Here is a 16,943-nt window from a genome sequence, read left to right as displayed (position 1 = left end):
ATAGGTCCTGGGATAGCCGGTTGTCGGCCTGATTTAACCCAACCCATAGGAAGGGACCTACCACCAAGGTACCAGTGGAGCTCATCAACCGCCCCAGCCATAGTTCCTGGGATAGCCGGTTGTCGGCCTGATTTAACCCGACTCATAGGAAGGGACCTACCACAAAGGCACCAGTGGAGCTTATCAACCGCCCCAGCCATAGACAAGTTTCGATCGGAGTACAGCGCGAGGTCTCCGCAGAGAGCCCCTAGAAAATTCAGGATTTTTGCGCTCTACAGGAGTCGAACTTAACTCATGACTGTGAGAAGGTAATGCCTTCACCACTGGGCCACCACCCTTGGTGATGGTATGAGTAATCATAATCCGAGATGACTTCCATCTTTTATTGGAGATTAAAGTAGCTATCACTACCTAATTCTTTTGACAATGCATCATTACCTAATTTCGGGCTAACAATTTCTAAGTCCTCTTTTGGGAATGCAAGAAATAGGTTGTTTATTAATTTATTAACTTATTTATATTATATTATTTTTTTGTAGTTTTTTTTGGTAATAAGTAATACGCAAAATAATCCTAAGGAAACAGATTAATTTAGTAACTTTTTGGCTATTTGATTAAAAATGTAGGTAAAAAAAACTTGTATGTTTGGGATTAGTTTTTGGCTAATTACGAAAAGATGTGCAAAAAGTAGAGAGAAAAGAGAATCTTTGACTTTTTGGTATGAGTTGTTGGTTTTTTGGCTAATTTAGTAACTTTTTGACTAATTGGCTAAAAAAGTAAGTCCCCAAACGAGGCCTAAGTCATGTTTTAGTTCTTATCTTTTATGCTCCGTTTGTTTGAGTAAAAAATATTTTTTGAAAAAATATTTTTATATATTTTTGTATTTGGTATAATAGAAAACGAAAATTAACAGAAAGCAAGTCTATATAGGCGATAAATGTTTTCTACCTTTAAAAGGTAAAAACGTTTTTTGAACTAAAGTTTTACTAACGTCACTTCACCACTACCGCCACTCTCACCTTCACCACCACACCACTATCACTATCACCGCTGCTGCCATTATTGTCATTATCACCATTGCCATCGCCCCACCACCATGCCCCTCATCTCCATCTCCACTTCGTTCCATCACCACCACTAAACATAGAAAAATATCTCTATAAAACATTTTCTAAAAAAAAATTTCGTAAAAAATGTTTGGGCAAATTACAAAAAAAAAAAAAAAAAAAAAAAAAAAAAAAACCTAAGGTTTTGCTTATTTTTCACTTTAAATCTCAACTTTTCAATTTTAACAATTTAAACCCTGAATTTTTAATCGGGAAAAAACCCTGAATTTTTAATCTTTTCCCGATGTTGACCCTCAGTCTGTTTCCGTTTGTTGCTGTTAACTTTTTATACTTATTTAATACACGTGTCACTTTTTGATTCGTTCATAATTATTAAATTATTTTATTTCTAAATTATTTTATTTTATTTTATTTTATTTTATTTCTTTTTTTCTATCAACTCTCGCTCTTTGCAAATCCATTTCTAACCTACACATACACACACATTACATATATATATATATAACCACCACCATTCCTAGATTTTTCGGCGCTGCAACCATCGGAACCATCCACCGACCTTTCCCTACATAACCCACATCCCCATTTCAACCTCATCCCACCCATCCTCGCCGGAGCCCTCACCATCGCCTGTCTCTTCTTCCTTGCCATTCTCTACTAGAAACTCTCCCAGAAACGCATAGCTCCGGCAGATAAAAAAGAGAGACCCAATGGTGAATGAATAGCTACGCTGAGCTCGGTAGAAGGTGGTGGTAGTGGAACAATGAAGGATATTGCTGAAATCCATCGCCCTCTGCCCTCAGATCTGTCACCGCCCTCACCGTTTCACTCGAATTCGTTACTCCCACATCTCTATTTCTTTAGATCTGCCACACTCCTTCACTATCTCTTTTAGATCCGTTTCATTGTAATCTTCACTCATAAAATATATATATATAGAGAGAGAGAGAGAGAGAGAAAATATATATGTGTGTGTATAATGTGTGCGTATGTATAGGTTAGAAATGGATTTGTAGAGAGTGAATATAAGAAATAGTGAATATATATATATATATATATATGTAATGTGTGTGTGTATAGGTTAGAAATGGATTTGCACAGAGAGAGAGAGCGAGAGTATAAGGACGAATCCAATAAGAGAGAGAGAGTTGACAGGAAAAAAGTAATTTAAAAATAAAATAATTATAATAATTATAGACGAATTAAAAAGTGACGTGCATCAAATAAATGTAAAAAGTTAACAAAAATAAACGAAAATAGACGGAGGATCAACATTAAGACACGGTTAAAAATTCAAGATTTAAATTGTTAAAATTAAAATATTGAGATTTAATGTGAAAAACAAGCTAAATTCTAAGATTTTTTTGTAATTTGTCCAAAAAAAATACCCAAACAAATGGAGCATTAATTGAAATTGATGTTTAATTCATTTTATCCCAACTCCTTAATTTTGAAAGATGGTGCTGTTGAAGACCCAAAAAAAAAACGCCGCGGGGGGGGGGAGGGGGGGAGTAACTAAGCATTGAATTGATAAAATAAAGTAGACTTGAAGCCTATTTAAATGAGTCCAATGGTTAAAAATTAATATGAAAGCTGTGTCAAAATGACATGCATTATTGGAGCTCTAATGTGAAGGAAGAAAAAAACAAATGGCATTTTAACACTGCAGTTGGTCAAAAAATAGTTTTGACAACTATTGAAATTCCTCTAATACATCAATTGGTAGGAATGGCAACTAGAAAATTATTCGGTGCCCCATGAATACCACTTCCTGCCACAAACCAAATGTTATCGCCTATAAAAATTTTGAATTTCACTTTTTTTCAAGTTGTCATCTTAAATTAAAAAAGTATTTGAGCTTAATAGGTTTATTATAGATTCGATTTTGATGATTCAAACTGTTCATTTTTTTGAATTTGTTAAATAGAATATTTATGTAAAAAATAAAGATAATTAGACATCATGGTGTAATTTTGGCCCGACCCGGCCCAACCTAGCCCATGTTGGGCCTTGCAGGCTTTCGCCAAAAATCGGGCCAGACCGGGCCTGCTCATCGGCTAGAAAGCTAGGCCCAGGCCCAAGTCCAGGGGTATTCGACGTGCCAGTGGCCCGGGCCTCTGGGTTTGGGCCTGGGCTCAAGTTTTGGGCGGGCCTAAACAATTTTATTTTTATTTTTTTATTTTTTTCACCAAAAATTTATTATTTCCATTAAAAATAACACTGGGTCTCGAGTAGGCCAAGCGGGCCGGGCCTCAGGCCGGGCTTTTGGGCGAGCCCATGAGCCGGGCTTCAAAACGATGGCCCTGGCCCAAGGCCTCGGGTTAGGCTTGGGCCTGGGCCTAAACGGGCCTAAACAGGCCTAGCCCACCTCAGGTTGCGGGCAGGCCTCGAGTCGCCCGTGAGCCTCTGGCCAAAATTACACCCCTACCAATAGCTATATGTTTGAATCATATTAGTTTTTAAAAAATAGACGACAACTATAATTTTAAGAATAACTATTTATTTTTTGTAATACAAATTTAATTCAAATATATAGATACCGATGTTAGATTATCTTAATTTTTAAATGAATATTCTACTCAATGAATCCTAAAAAATTAATGGTTTGAATTATCAAAACAAGACATATGATGGGCTCCATGGGCCTTTCAAATTTTCTCATGTTGAGATGTGAATATAAAAGAAGCCTAATCTAAAAATTTACTCCGAATCTTATCTCGAAAGTGAGTAGTGTGTAGATTTAAAATTAATGAAATATGTGTCACACTTATAATGAATGTATTGTAAACCCCATTAAATTTTTTTTTCTATATAATTTTGTGAATATTTTTTAAGTATGCAGTATTACTTATTATTAAATTTCACTTTCGATTGTCTTTCCAATTATTAACATAGCCTCTGTTTGGGAAGAGGCTTTTAGGATTTTTTTTTTGTTAAAATAGTCACAAAAAAATAAAATAGGTTTTTTAGCTCAATAAGACAAAATATCACATCCAACCCATAATCATTACATTCTTTCTCTCACAAAAAAGTCAAAAGCCCTTTTCAAATCAGACTTTTTAGCCCCAAACTAAAATAGTCAAAAAAATCAAAAAGTCAAAAAGCTAACCTACTTTCCAAAAGACACCATAAAATAATAAGGCCAAGTTTGGCTACAAAGAAAAAAGTACACTTATTTCATCTTTTTATCTTTTTTGGGTCACATCAATCAACATCTCCTCTCTACTTTTTCTACACATAATACAAAAAAAGTCAAAAAGTACACTTATTTAGTCTTTCCAAACTAAATATCACAAAATGATCTAGGGTGCTGTTATGGTGTGCAACTCCTTAAGGTTGCACACCATATGCAGCCAACACAAAAGGTGTAAGTGGAAGGTGTAAACATAAAACATGACAGCAAACAGAAAAACGTAAGTGTAAAGTGTAAGTTGCACACTTAAGAAAAGTCCAATGATCTAATACTAATGCTCTGGACCCCTACTCCCCCATCTCCCCCACCCCCATTTACACATAGAGATTGGTAAACGAAAGAAAAGAGAAAAAAAATAAATAAATAAAAAATTTAGACCAATGAGGTGCCAGTGAGGGTCGTGGGTCTCAATCACGGTTCATGAACTAATCTTAATCTTTTTGTGACACCATGGGCACGAATAATTGCTCCATCAACTTGGTCATGCCGGAATGATTCTCAAGTTTTACTTTTCTATGCCCACTGAAACAAAGCAAAAAAGTAAAAAGCATGTAATAAGAGCTGCTCCACCAAAATCTCTCGAGTGCAACGTTCCAAATTTGAAATCATCGACGGTCACTCTAGAGAATCTCACATAAAATTTTTTTATATTTTATTTTAAAAATAAATTTTAAATGGAGAATCAATCATAAAAAATAAATTTGATCAGGTCATTAATGAAATTGTTTCACTGTGTTTCAATTTTATTTTTAGGGTGGGTTTTGTGGACTACACGTTGATTATAATTTATTAGACTTCTTCCTCCTTATTCTTCTCTCTCTTTTTTTATTTACTTTTATTTTTTTATTTTTAAATGATAATTATATAAGCATAATTTTTATATACAATTTTCAGGCGAAACTAGAGGATTCATTTTTAGCAAAAGAACTCATAATTTTAAAAACCCTAATGATACATAAGTTTATATGAGATTTATGTATAATTATTTTGATTTTTTTTTTTTTTTTTTATAGATATGTATTTCAATAATGGACTCATAATTGAGCATGTTCTGAAACACATATATAACAAATTATGAATTTTATGAAGAATTGATTATATTTTGAAGTAAACCATCCTTAAATTACTATTGAAAGATTATTATACATTAAAAATTGTTGAGAATTTTTGGTTGTGTTTGGTTCTCTTTTGAAATTATAATTCTAATGAATTTTTTTTTTAAATTTATAACCAAACACGCAATTCAAAACTACTTAAAACTCAATTTAAAAATTATTTTCAAAACTCGTAACTAAACACATAATTCAAAACTCAATTCAAAACTCTTTTCAAAACTCAAAATCAAATTCTTTTCAAAATTCTATTCAAAATAAATTTTAATTTTTTAAAATTATTTTTAGAATTATGATTTGAGTGTGGAGTCATGTTTTAAGTTATGAGTTTTGAGTTGAGTTTTGAAAAAAAAATATTTATTTGATTATGAGTTTTGAAAAGAGTTTTGACTTATATTTTGAATTTTGAGTTGTATTTTGAAATTTTTTGGAGTTATTTTTTTAAAATATTTAACAAATTTCTTAATTTTATTTTTAGGGTGAATATTTTGTATTTTAAATATTTATTTATTTATTTTAATGTGCGCCATATCTCATACATTTGTGTGCTATATTTTTTAAAATATTTTAAATATTAAAAAAATTATTTTTATTTTAAATATATAATTTTTATTTAAAATATTTTTTTATTTTATAAGTATGTTTTTAAATATTTTAATTTTTTTGCTATGTGTTTGGTTATAATTTGAGTGTGGAATTTTGAAAGTAGTGCAGAGTTTCGAGTTATGTGTTTGGTTATGAGTTTTAAAAATAGTTTTTGAATTGAGTTTTAAGTTATGCGTTTGGTTATGATTTGAGTGCGAAGTTGTGTACTGAGTTTAAAATATTAAAATTAAAAATATATATTTACAAAATAAAATAAAAATATTTAAATAAAATTATATATTTAAAATAAAAAATAAATCCAAAAAATTTTAAAATACAACTGAAAACTCTTTTCAAAACACATTTTAAAATTCTTTTCAAAACTTATAACTAAACAAATTTTCTCCATTCAAAAATTAACTTACAATTTTACACTTAAATCATAATTTCACACTCAAATTATAATTTCAAAACTAAACTAAACGGATTCAAATTATAATTTCAAAACTAAACTAAACGGATTCAAATTATAATTTCAAAACTAAGCCAAACGGAACCGTATTTCTAGGAAATATTTGATACGTCCCCTCGTCAAAGTTAATAATGAATGGTCTGAGATCAAAGATTGGCAGGTATTTTTCTAATAGGAAAGATTACAATTTAGTGTATGTTTGAAAAAACAAATTAAATTAATGATAAATTTTACAAACTCTAATAATTAAAGTTATAATTTTTTTCATAAATTAGAAATTATTTTGAGAAGAATGCCAATCTTATTTTTCTCGTTTTATAAATCCATCATATTTCTCTTTATGTCTATTATCTATTATAAAAAAAAAAAATTACACATATGAATGAAACATATTTATATTTAAAAGCATCATTTTCCTAACCAAGCCAACTCTATCCATGGCCTCTTTTACTAGATAGCTACTTTTTTTATTGTCAATAGGAGAAATTAACTGACACGCTACATTTTATCTTTCAAAGTTCTAATACAAAAGTAATGAGTCATATATTTTAGACCAATGTAAAAAGAAAATTCAGATTTGGGAAAAAAAATGTAAAAGGAAAGTTGCAAATAAGTAGGATATTTATAAAATAATTATACTACAAGTGGAATTTTTTTTGTGCGAGTTTGGTGCACAATAATGACTTGTAGTAAATATAGGGAAAACTTTCGCCATGATAAAAATGGAATTATTTTTCTACTGTTCAATTAAAATGCAATTTCCTCAATGTAAAACTCTACGTGCACTTGTTCTATGCGTATTAATGCCAAGTTTGACATGATTAAAAAAAGATAAAAAGTCAAAAAGTTACTATCATATTTAAGTCACATCATCTTATTTAAGTCACATCACCTCTCTAACACATCACTTCAAACCCAACCCAAACCCAACTCATATTTCATAAAAAGTCAAAAAGTACACTTATTTAGTCTTCCCAAACTAGGCCTAAATAAATTCTCCCTCAATAAGGATTTATGCCAAATCAAACCCCAAGTTATGATTAGTTTCTTTTTTAATACATGCGTATTATTGAACAAAAACTTACTAGCTTAGATATAACTAGTTGGTATTAGTTGAGAACAATTATAGGCCAATGTAGATATGATTTTTAACAACTACTGTACTGAGTTTTAGTATATGTCTATGGTATACAACAAGTTGGCCAAACTAGAGATCATATAATAATTTATTAAACACTAAATCAAGTAATTGACTTGATGGATGAGACATTCTCTTATTAAGCGTGATAATTGAAACTGTGTCAGTATTGTTATGAGTTGCGATTTTCCCTTGGCGTATTCTCTTCCTTTGATTGAATAAGAAAGAAAAAAGAAAAAATAAGAAGCTATGTACTTGATGAATGTTTGGTTGGGTTGGTATATATTCATCTCAAACTTGGCCAACCATATGTGTCATTTCCCTTCAGAGGAGGTTAGAGCAAACTAGTCTTCGTTTAATTCCTTCACCGAAACGCACGCTACTTTCAAATTTGAAAGCTCCAAGACACCAAAAACTTTAATGCTGTGTTTGGTTGAGGGATTTGAGGAGGGATTTGAAAAGGGAAATGGAAAAGGTAGGTGAAATATGAAAAAAATATACCTACATTTCACATAGTTTCACACACCTTTTCCCTTTCCCTTTCCAAATCTCTCTCCAAATCCCTCAACCAAACACAACATAAGGGACAAATAGTGTTTTTTTTTTTTTTATTAGAGAGAGAAAGAGAGAGCAGCAATTTAATCATCCTGTACTATACTCACATGGAAAAAAGAAGCTGAGAGAAAGTGAAAAAGATCGTGTGCCAACAATGGGACTATTATGGGGACAAACAAAATTATGGTGTGACTTGTGAGGTGGGATGTTCTAATTATTCACGCTCCAATGAAAAGTAGGTTGCACCAGTAAATTAAACAGATGGGCCCTACACCAAAGTTTAATCCAATAAAATTTACAAATAGTCCACAAGTAAATTTGCAAGTTTTTATAGAATACAAACCTTAGGAAAGAGGAGTGATTTGTTAGAATCCAACTAGGCATTCCTACAAGAAAAATAAGTTTAAAAGACGGAAGCATTTGCAATAGCATATTTGCCGTCTCAAAGAATGACTTTTTTGTGACGGCATAACTTGCTGTCGCGAAAAATGTGAGTTTTTGTGACGGCATAATTTGCTGTCGCTAAAAAGGTGAGTTTTTGCGACAGCAGAAAATGTTGTCGCGAAAAAGGAGAATATTTGCGATGGTAAAAATTTGCAGTTGCAAAAAAATAGAGTATTTGCGACGGTAGAGATTGTAACGCCCTCAATTTAAAACATAAATCATTCATTCACAAGTTCTATGAACTTAAGGAAAAAAATACATTTTCAATCATCAGAGTCTTCAATACAAAAATATTACATGTTATCAACAAAATATATGCCCTACGGGCTTATATTTTTCCAAGTTATCACTTAGTTACAATAAAAGGAGAGTTCTAACTCTATACATGAAAAGCCCTCGGCTTGAATATACATTTAATCATCAAAACAAAATACAAAAAAAGAGTCTTCAACTCTTAAACCTCCCAAGCTAAGACCTTGGCGGCGACATATCACCTATACCTGAAAAATGGTGTCCCAAGTAGGGCGAGCCAATGCCCAGTAGAGATATGCTAAACAGTATATGAGAATTAACTAAAACATGAACATTCAATAAATGTTTAACACTTATAAACCATCATACACCTTTTCCCATAATTAACCAACATTGGCACCCATATTTAAATTCATTTCCAGTCATTTACCCAAGTCAATCCATTGACATAGTTCATTATCATATAAACAAGTTAAAATGAGACTACAACTCATTTATCAATACTTCGATCATAAACATCAATTATACACTTCCATAACTTGCCATTTTACGGAACTACGTCCAAGGGAACTGGCACCCAAATATAAATAAGATTTCGGGACTTTCACCCAAGACACTCCGACCAACTTAATGAACCATGGAGTCCATCCCCTATCTCCTTCCAAACAATGGAGTACATCCCCTATCTCTTCCCAAACAAAGATACATATACAATGTATTTAAACACGTTGCCATATACAATGACCAATTCAATCACATATACAATGTTTACATCCAACCGTCATATTCAATGACATATTCCAATTGATTAGTTTCAATTTACTTAATCATCATGCATTTTCTACAACAATCATGGCTATTCTTCACCGATAGCCCAAAACAAATATATCTAGACAGATAAATAAATTTCTCAACAGATAATATATCACATTTTTCATTGGCGAGTGATTCATCAATCCAACTACACCATTTGATCACAAGTTCTCCCAATTTCATAATTTCCAAACCAATTCCATGTGTTCCACAATGATCTCATTATTTAAATAAATAATTTGTATAACACTAAGTAGGCGTTCTCCCCATTTTCTCAAACATTGCACCCAAGGCCAAACTTCACACAATATACCCAAATATTCCCATATTCAAGACCTCACATACATGTGGAACTCCAAAATAGGAAACCCCTCTTTCAAATGACAAAACCCTAACCTTGACTTTTCCCAAATCTTCTACAAACCCACTATTTATACAAAATGACTAATACTTATTTTAAAACCCATATAGGAGAGTAGAACATCCCTACCTCAAGAAGTGAAGATGAGCCAAGCAAGAGATGAGCTCCAAAAATGACAAAATCGACTTCTACTCGGGTGAAAAGGTAGATCTTGAGATGTTCCAACTTTTTATTAAAGGAAGGAGGGTAAGAAGATCATTAGATCTAGGTCAAAATGTAGAGAGAGAGAGAGTATTTTAGAGTGAGAAGCTCTCAACTTAGGGTTTTGGAAAGTTTTAAAGAGAGAAATGACAGAAAAAGTGATTTAAAAAGTCACTTTCGCGATTTGATATACGTACAGTCCGCTCGAGCGGATAGATTGATGCTCGAGCATCAGACACAAAAATTATACCCGCTCAAGCGCAAATAAGGCCGCTCGAGCGCCAAGACACAACAGCAAGGCACTACCCGCTCGAGCGTAGAGTACACTCGTCCAGTATTTTATAGACTTCAGACAGTCGCTCGAGCGCCAGAGGGGCTGCTTGAGCTTAGACCTGCTCGAGCGTGAAAAACACTTCTGCAGTATTTTTGCAGACGCACAAGGTACTGGAGGATTGCAAACCCCGCTTGAACGCAAAATGGCTCGCTCGAGCGGAAGACCAAAATTCTGGGCAACAAGGTTCTAGATCAACAACCAACCAACCTGTTCTGAACACGCCCAAGACTTCCCAAAACTCAAATTCAAAGAGTAAGATGAGGAAGAGGCATAACAACAACATTAAACCATAAGACCTGAGTCCGAAACACCATAAAGGTCGAGTTAGAAACCGGGGTCGCTATAGAGATTGCTGTCGCGAAAAAATAGAGTTTTTGCGATGGCACTAGTTGCCGTCGCAAAAAAAAAAAAAAAAAAAAAAGAGTTTTTTGCGATTGTAATAGGTACCATTGCAAAAAAAAAAAAAAAAGTAAAAAAAAATATATTATGGCTTTGAGACAGCTTCATATATATACAGTTACAAAATGGTTTGAATAAATGCAACGATATTTTTCTGTCGCAAGAAAAATTAAAAAAAACGATGTCGTCTTACTCTTTTGATATGACATGTCTCTTTTCACCCATTTTTTCATCGTCATGTCTCTGTTTCTGCTTTTTCTCTCTTTTACTCATCCCTCTTCTCTCTCTGTCTATCTGTCTGTCTGTCTCTCTCTGTGTCTCTCGTTCATCTCTCTTCTCTCTATCTCTCTTATCTCTCATCTCTTTTGTTTCTATCTCTCTTGTCCACTCTATTCTCTCTATTTTCCTCTCATCTTGTTTCTCTCTGTCTCTCTCGTTCATCTCTCTTTTTTTTTTGTCTCTCACTTTTTCTATCTCTCTCTCTCTCTCTCTCGTTCATCTCTTTTCGCTCTCTTTCTCTATCTCTTTGTCTATCTCTCGGTCATCTCTTGTTTCTCTCTCTCTCTCTTTCTCTATCTCTCTCCCACTGTGTTTGCCTTGCTCACTCTCACTCTTACTCTCTCCCTCATCTCTTCTCTATTTACCGAGCTCCCTCTCAATTTATCAATCCACTACAAGAAAATGCACTTTTAGCGACCACTTTGTCTTTCTCTCTCTCACTCATCACTGTCTCTGTCTCTCTCTATCTCTCTTCTCTATCTGTCTCTCACTCATCTCTCTCTCTCTCACTACCCATCTCCTTTACCACATTCACCACTATTGCATATGTCATTCCACTACCACTACTACTACCACTGTTGCCACTTCACCTTTACGACTACCATTACTACCACTATCGCCACCACTTTACTACCACCATCACCACTATTGCCACTACGACTACCATTACCTCTCCTCTACCACCGCCACTCCATCTCTTCAACCACTACTACAACTTCATCACTAATCTCTTTCGCCATTACCACCACCACCACCACCACCACCACCACCACCTCTTATCCACCACATTCACCACTACTGCCGTTCCCTCTCTTCTACCATAAAAAATTATTTCCTGATTTTTAGTAACCAAAAAAAATGGGCCGCAAAAAAATATTTTTCATTGACCAGAAAAAATTAACTTTATTTTAACTGATAATATTTTTCATTGAAATATTACCCCTACTTCTACCAAATAAAAAAAAAACTTTTTTTCATTAAAATAAAAATGAAACAAATAATTTTTCAACCTTAGTAACTAAAAAAAATGAAAAAAAAAATTCATTAACTATAAAAAAATAAATTTATTTTAACAAAAAATAAATAAAATGACTGCCTATCCTAACTCTCCTCTTCTTTTCTTCTTTTTGTTTTCGTTTTCCCACTCTTTCTAATTCCCCCTCTTTCTTTCCCCCTTTTGTTTCTCACGATCTCAAATCCCCAATCCCTAACAAAAAATTCCTAAAATACGATACTATAGAGAGAGAGAGAGAGAGAGAGAGAGAGTTGATCGGAGATTCAAAAATAACGAACTATCACTATATGTACAAGAACGTGGAAGGAGCTTCGACTCAATGAGACAATTGTTACGACCCAAACCCGGCCCTATGGGTTTAGCACCGTAACCGGCCAGTAATCCGAGATTACCGAAGGCCTGCAGATACAGTGATACAGTAAAACAGAGTACAGGGCCTGGCGGAAGCCAATACAGTAATTAAACAATGTCCAATGAGCTGTGACAGTCTGTATGCCAAAAAGATTTTTCATGCATTCATACATATACAAACAGTACAGAACAGTATACACAATATTTACAATCATTCAGACTAGGGACTCAACCCTATGTAACAGTACAGTAACACTCGGTCTATACAGAACAGTAAAACAGTACAGAAGGGGGAAAAACAAACAAAACACCCCCAAGCCATAGCATGGCAACTCGGAACCTCGCAGTGAGGCACAAAGGCTGGCTTGACAAGACTGGAGTAACCCTGACGCCTCTAGCTGCGGTCTGGTGCCTGTACACCTACATATATATATGAGCAGTGAGCTAAAGCCCAGTGAATAACATAAAGCGTAAAGGGGTTTAGAATGAATGTCCTTACAGTAATGAAAACAGTTCACTTCAATCAGTATTTCAGTTGTTCAGTGCAGTAAACAGTCATATGTGGTACATCCATTAGCATAACAGTAACAGTAGGTCTTAAAAGACCGAACAGTAATGATGGCCATCAGTCAGTAAACAGTAGTGGTTCCACGAGAGAACCAACAGAGATCTCTGTAACAGTAACAGTAACAGTAAACAGTAGGTGCTAAGGATGCCACAGTACAGTTCAGAAATAAAGGACATACATTCATTCAGTTAACAGTAATCAGTTCAGAAAACAGTACAGTTCAGTTGTTCAGAAAATAATCATTTGTGAACATATCTTTACACAATCGTTACTCACAGAGTTCTAGGCTACAGTATGCTAGAGCGTGTCTCCCCAGTTGCCAACCCTACACAGTTCACAGGTTGAACACACTAAGCTACACAGTTGGGGAAATATCATAACTTAATCCCTAATTTGCCTTGGTGTGTTCTACAACGATATCCTCATCTAAATGTCTTAAACTAGGCCTAAGAATGCCTAGGATGGGATGAGGATGCAAAAATACACTTAGAAAACATTTTGCAAAGTTGCTGAAAATAGGAGCTTCGCTCGAGCGAGACTTTCTCCGCTCGAGCGTAAGTCCAAAATCAAAGGATTCGCTCGAGGGAGGAATCCTTCGCTCGAGCGGTCTGCAAAACAGTAAAAGTACTGGATGCTGAGATTTTACGCGCGATGGTCGCTCGATGGTCGCTCGAGCGGAGCCCTGGACAAAGGTGCTCGCTCGAGCGGGGAATCCTTCGCTCGAGCGAGGAAGCCAAATCTGGAATTTCCAGATCTGCCTCCCAAGCTCAAACCAAGCATTCTACCACTCCAAACTCGACCTCTTGGGCCCAAATTCTGGAAAACATCACTAAATTCAATGTATAACAAGTTTCAAAGCTCAATTTATGAATTCAAGCCCCAAAGGTGAGTCAATTAAAACCACATTCAAACCCATTTTCAAGAATAACATTCAAACATGTCATGCATGAGTTTTAAACCAAATTAAAGCTCCAAAGCTTGTTCAAATGAGCTCATTTCTTTTCAAAACCAGATGAAAACATGGTCTATAACAACAATATGAGCATGCATGTACTAATGTCCATGTAATCAACCTCAAAATGCAACAATACTAACATGCATGCAAGAGATGAGCTTCAATCCACCATTAATGAACCAAATCATGGCTTAGCTCTACAAATGAGGCATGAATCATGCAAGAACTAGCTCAAACACATCAATAAAGGTTGAGTTCTCTTACCTAGAGCCTCAATTACGAGTGTAGGACCACAAAGCAACAATCAACCTTCAATTCTCTAAGTTGTTTAAGCCAAATCTCAAGAACTACACAAACTCTCACTCACTCTTCCTCAAGGTCGGCTAGAACAAGAGATATGGCTGATGGAAATGTTTTTGGCTCAAGTATAATGAGCTCAAAGTGTAGAGATAGTGGCCCACTCAAGGGAAAAACGGTAATTAAGTCCAACTCTTTAATTAGCTTATTTTAATCTAATTTAATCATACCTAATCAGTTTTCAGATAAATATACCATAAAATCACATTAATTATGAGGGTCACGGAACATCAATCGGTTTCTAATTCGGCCGCCGATAAGGCCTTCAATTAGCAGTTTAAACATATAAGCATGAATAGATAATCATACAGGCAAACAGATAGAATGCAATTTAACTAACATATACTCAATCAATTCGGTTTCCAATTTCAGTCAGTCAGTTCAGTACTTTAATCAGTTCAATTATCAGTCAGTTATCAGTCATTATCAGTTCTGTTTAGCAGTAATCGGTGATTATCAGTAATCAATCAGTCCCTAATCAGTAAACAGTATGAGGGTTGTTACAACAATGTTCAGTGAAAATTGGGAAACCTCCCTTGAAAGCCCCCTGTATTCAAGCCCCTATCCTTCAAGCCCACCGAGGATGAAGACTCTAAACAGAAAGACAAAGCTTGGATCGATGACACGACCGAAGAACAACTCCAAGACGATCCTGATCTCGATGACGATCGCTTCCTTCAAGAGTACATGTATCATTTTCCGTCTTCTGATTCTCCTAATTATGCGTTTGGTTTCCCAGGAATCCGAAGGAAACCCAAAAATAAACCCTAACTGTTTTCACTCATATAGTTTATTGGCTCAGTTAAATTGAGTTTCTTTTTGCTATTTATTTTGGTTTTTTACCTGAAAAAGGTGAATTTTTTTTTTCCTCCCCTAGTAGCTTAATCAAAACCCTTGAAGGATTGTCCCCAACTTCGTGGTAACAGTTCATTGAAGATAATTGGAGCCCTAATTTCCTGACAAATGTTCCATGAACTATATGGCATCAACATAAATTGGACCTATCTTTTTATGGGTTTTTTTTTTTTTTTTTGGTATATTTATTATCAGATTAGAGCATCTCCAATCCTTACTCTTCCTCTTCAGCAATTTGAGTGAAATTTTGGTTAGATGCTTGATTTGGTATGGAACACAACAATCCTTACTTTTTTTTTACTAATAATATGACTGTTGAAAATTTGATGAAGAATTTAGTTCATCCTTGATTTGGTGAAAATTTTGCCACTCATTGATTTGATACAAGTTTGATAAAATGATTGGAGCTCACTGCTCTTTATTTATCAAATTGATGAAAGAATTGGTGAAAGATTGCAGATGCTCTTATTTCCTTAAAATTTATGTTTTAATTGAATATTTCTTAATTTGATTGCATGGTGTGTATTAAAAGGAATAAGAGGTTGGGAGAGTTGAGACAAGCAGCTAAGGTTCAGAGGTATGGATCAGTGGTTCCAATTTCTGGATCTGATTTTGTACGCGAGGTTTCCCAGGCTCCACCAGATGTTTGGGTTCTTTTTATTATTCCTCTTTAGATTCTTATACATTTGTAAATGTGTATCCATGAGTGTGTTGATATATCTGTTTAAATTTTTTATGGATACCCAGAATGTGGACTTCTTCTGCAATGCTTGGAACAGCTGGCAACAAAATACCCGGCAACAAAATTTGTTAAAATAATATCTACTGACTGCATTCCTAACTATCCAAATTGTAATCTTCCAACTCTTTTGGTGTACAATAATGGTGCTGTCAAGGCAAATTATGGCCCTGTTTGGTAGAGCTGTGGAAAAGTGCTTATAGCTTATGCCTTAACAGCTTATAGCTTATAACTATGAATATAAGCTGATTTCTGACTTATAAATTAAGCTTCTCCTGCCACACTCAAAGAATAAACTGATTTCTAACTTACAAAAAGCTATAAGCTGCATTGTTAAGTTAAACCAAACACATCAAAATAACTTAAATTAAGCTGAAAACTGAAATAAGCTGAAAAAAAGCTGTACCAAACAGGGCCTATATAGGCTTTCATAATTTTGGCCGCAGATGTACTCATAAAGGTATCTTATTATATCTAAATCAATTTCAATAGTTTTTATTATCCTTTCTATGCCCCTGGGAATGTGCCATTAAGTTGCCATTTCTCTAAGAATTTGAATTTTGTAAATTTTTAGATCTTTGTGTTAGTGTATGTAGTTATCATGAGCTTATATGTAGATATTGTGTCATCAAAAGTGAGATTCTGAATTCCAAAATTGTTATATGGTAAAAGAAATTTTCAAAGCAAAATAATTGAAAACAAAATTGGTGTTTCTCTAGTCTGCACCAAAGTTACCCAAAACTCTCTATCCAAACAACAAATGCAATTTAGGATTTTTTTACCCTAAATGTTATTAGCAAACATCTATGGATGGATTTTCTTTCTTTCTTCCATCATCTCTCTCTCTCTCTCTCTCAAACTATAGATGCATATTTACATATCCATATTCGGCATATTC

At 34.2% G+C, this 16,943-nt stretch overlaps 1 pseudogene; it reads left to right on the top strand.

Moving 5' to 3' along the window:
• The first annotated feature begins 10,151 nt into the window (after positions 1-10,151).
• LOC114287356 (uncharacterized) lies at positions 10,152-16,691 on the top strand (annotated as a pseudogene).
• The last annotated feature ends 252 nt before the right edge of the window (positions 16,692-16,943 follow it).

The sequence above is a fragment of the Camellia sinensis genome, chromosome 1, assembly GCF_055761805.1.
Source record: "Camellia sinensis isolate YWXY chromosome 1, ASM5576180v1, whole genome shotgun sequence".
In the NCBI taxonomy this organism is placed as follows: Eukaryota; Viridiplantae; Streptophyta; class Magnoliopsida; order Ericales; family Theaceae; genus Camellia; species Camellia sinensis.
Note: the sequence above shows the minus strand (reverse complement) of the source record. Positions and strands in the feature narration are given on the sequence as shown.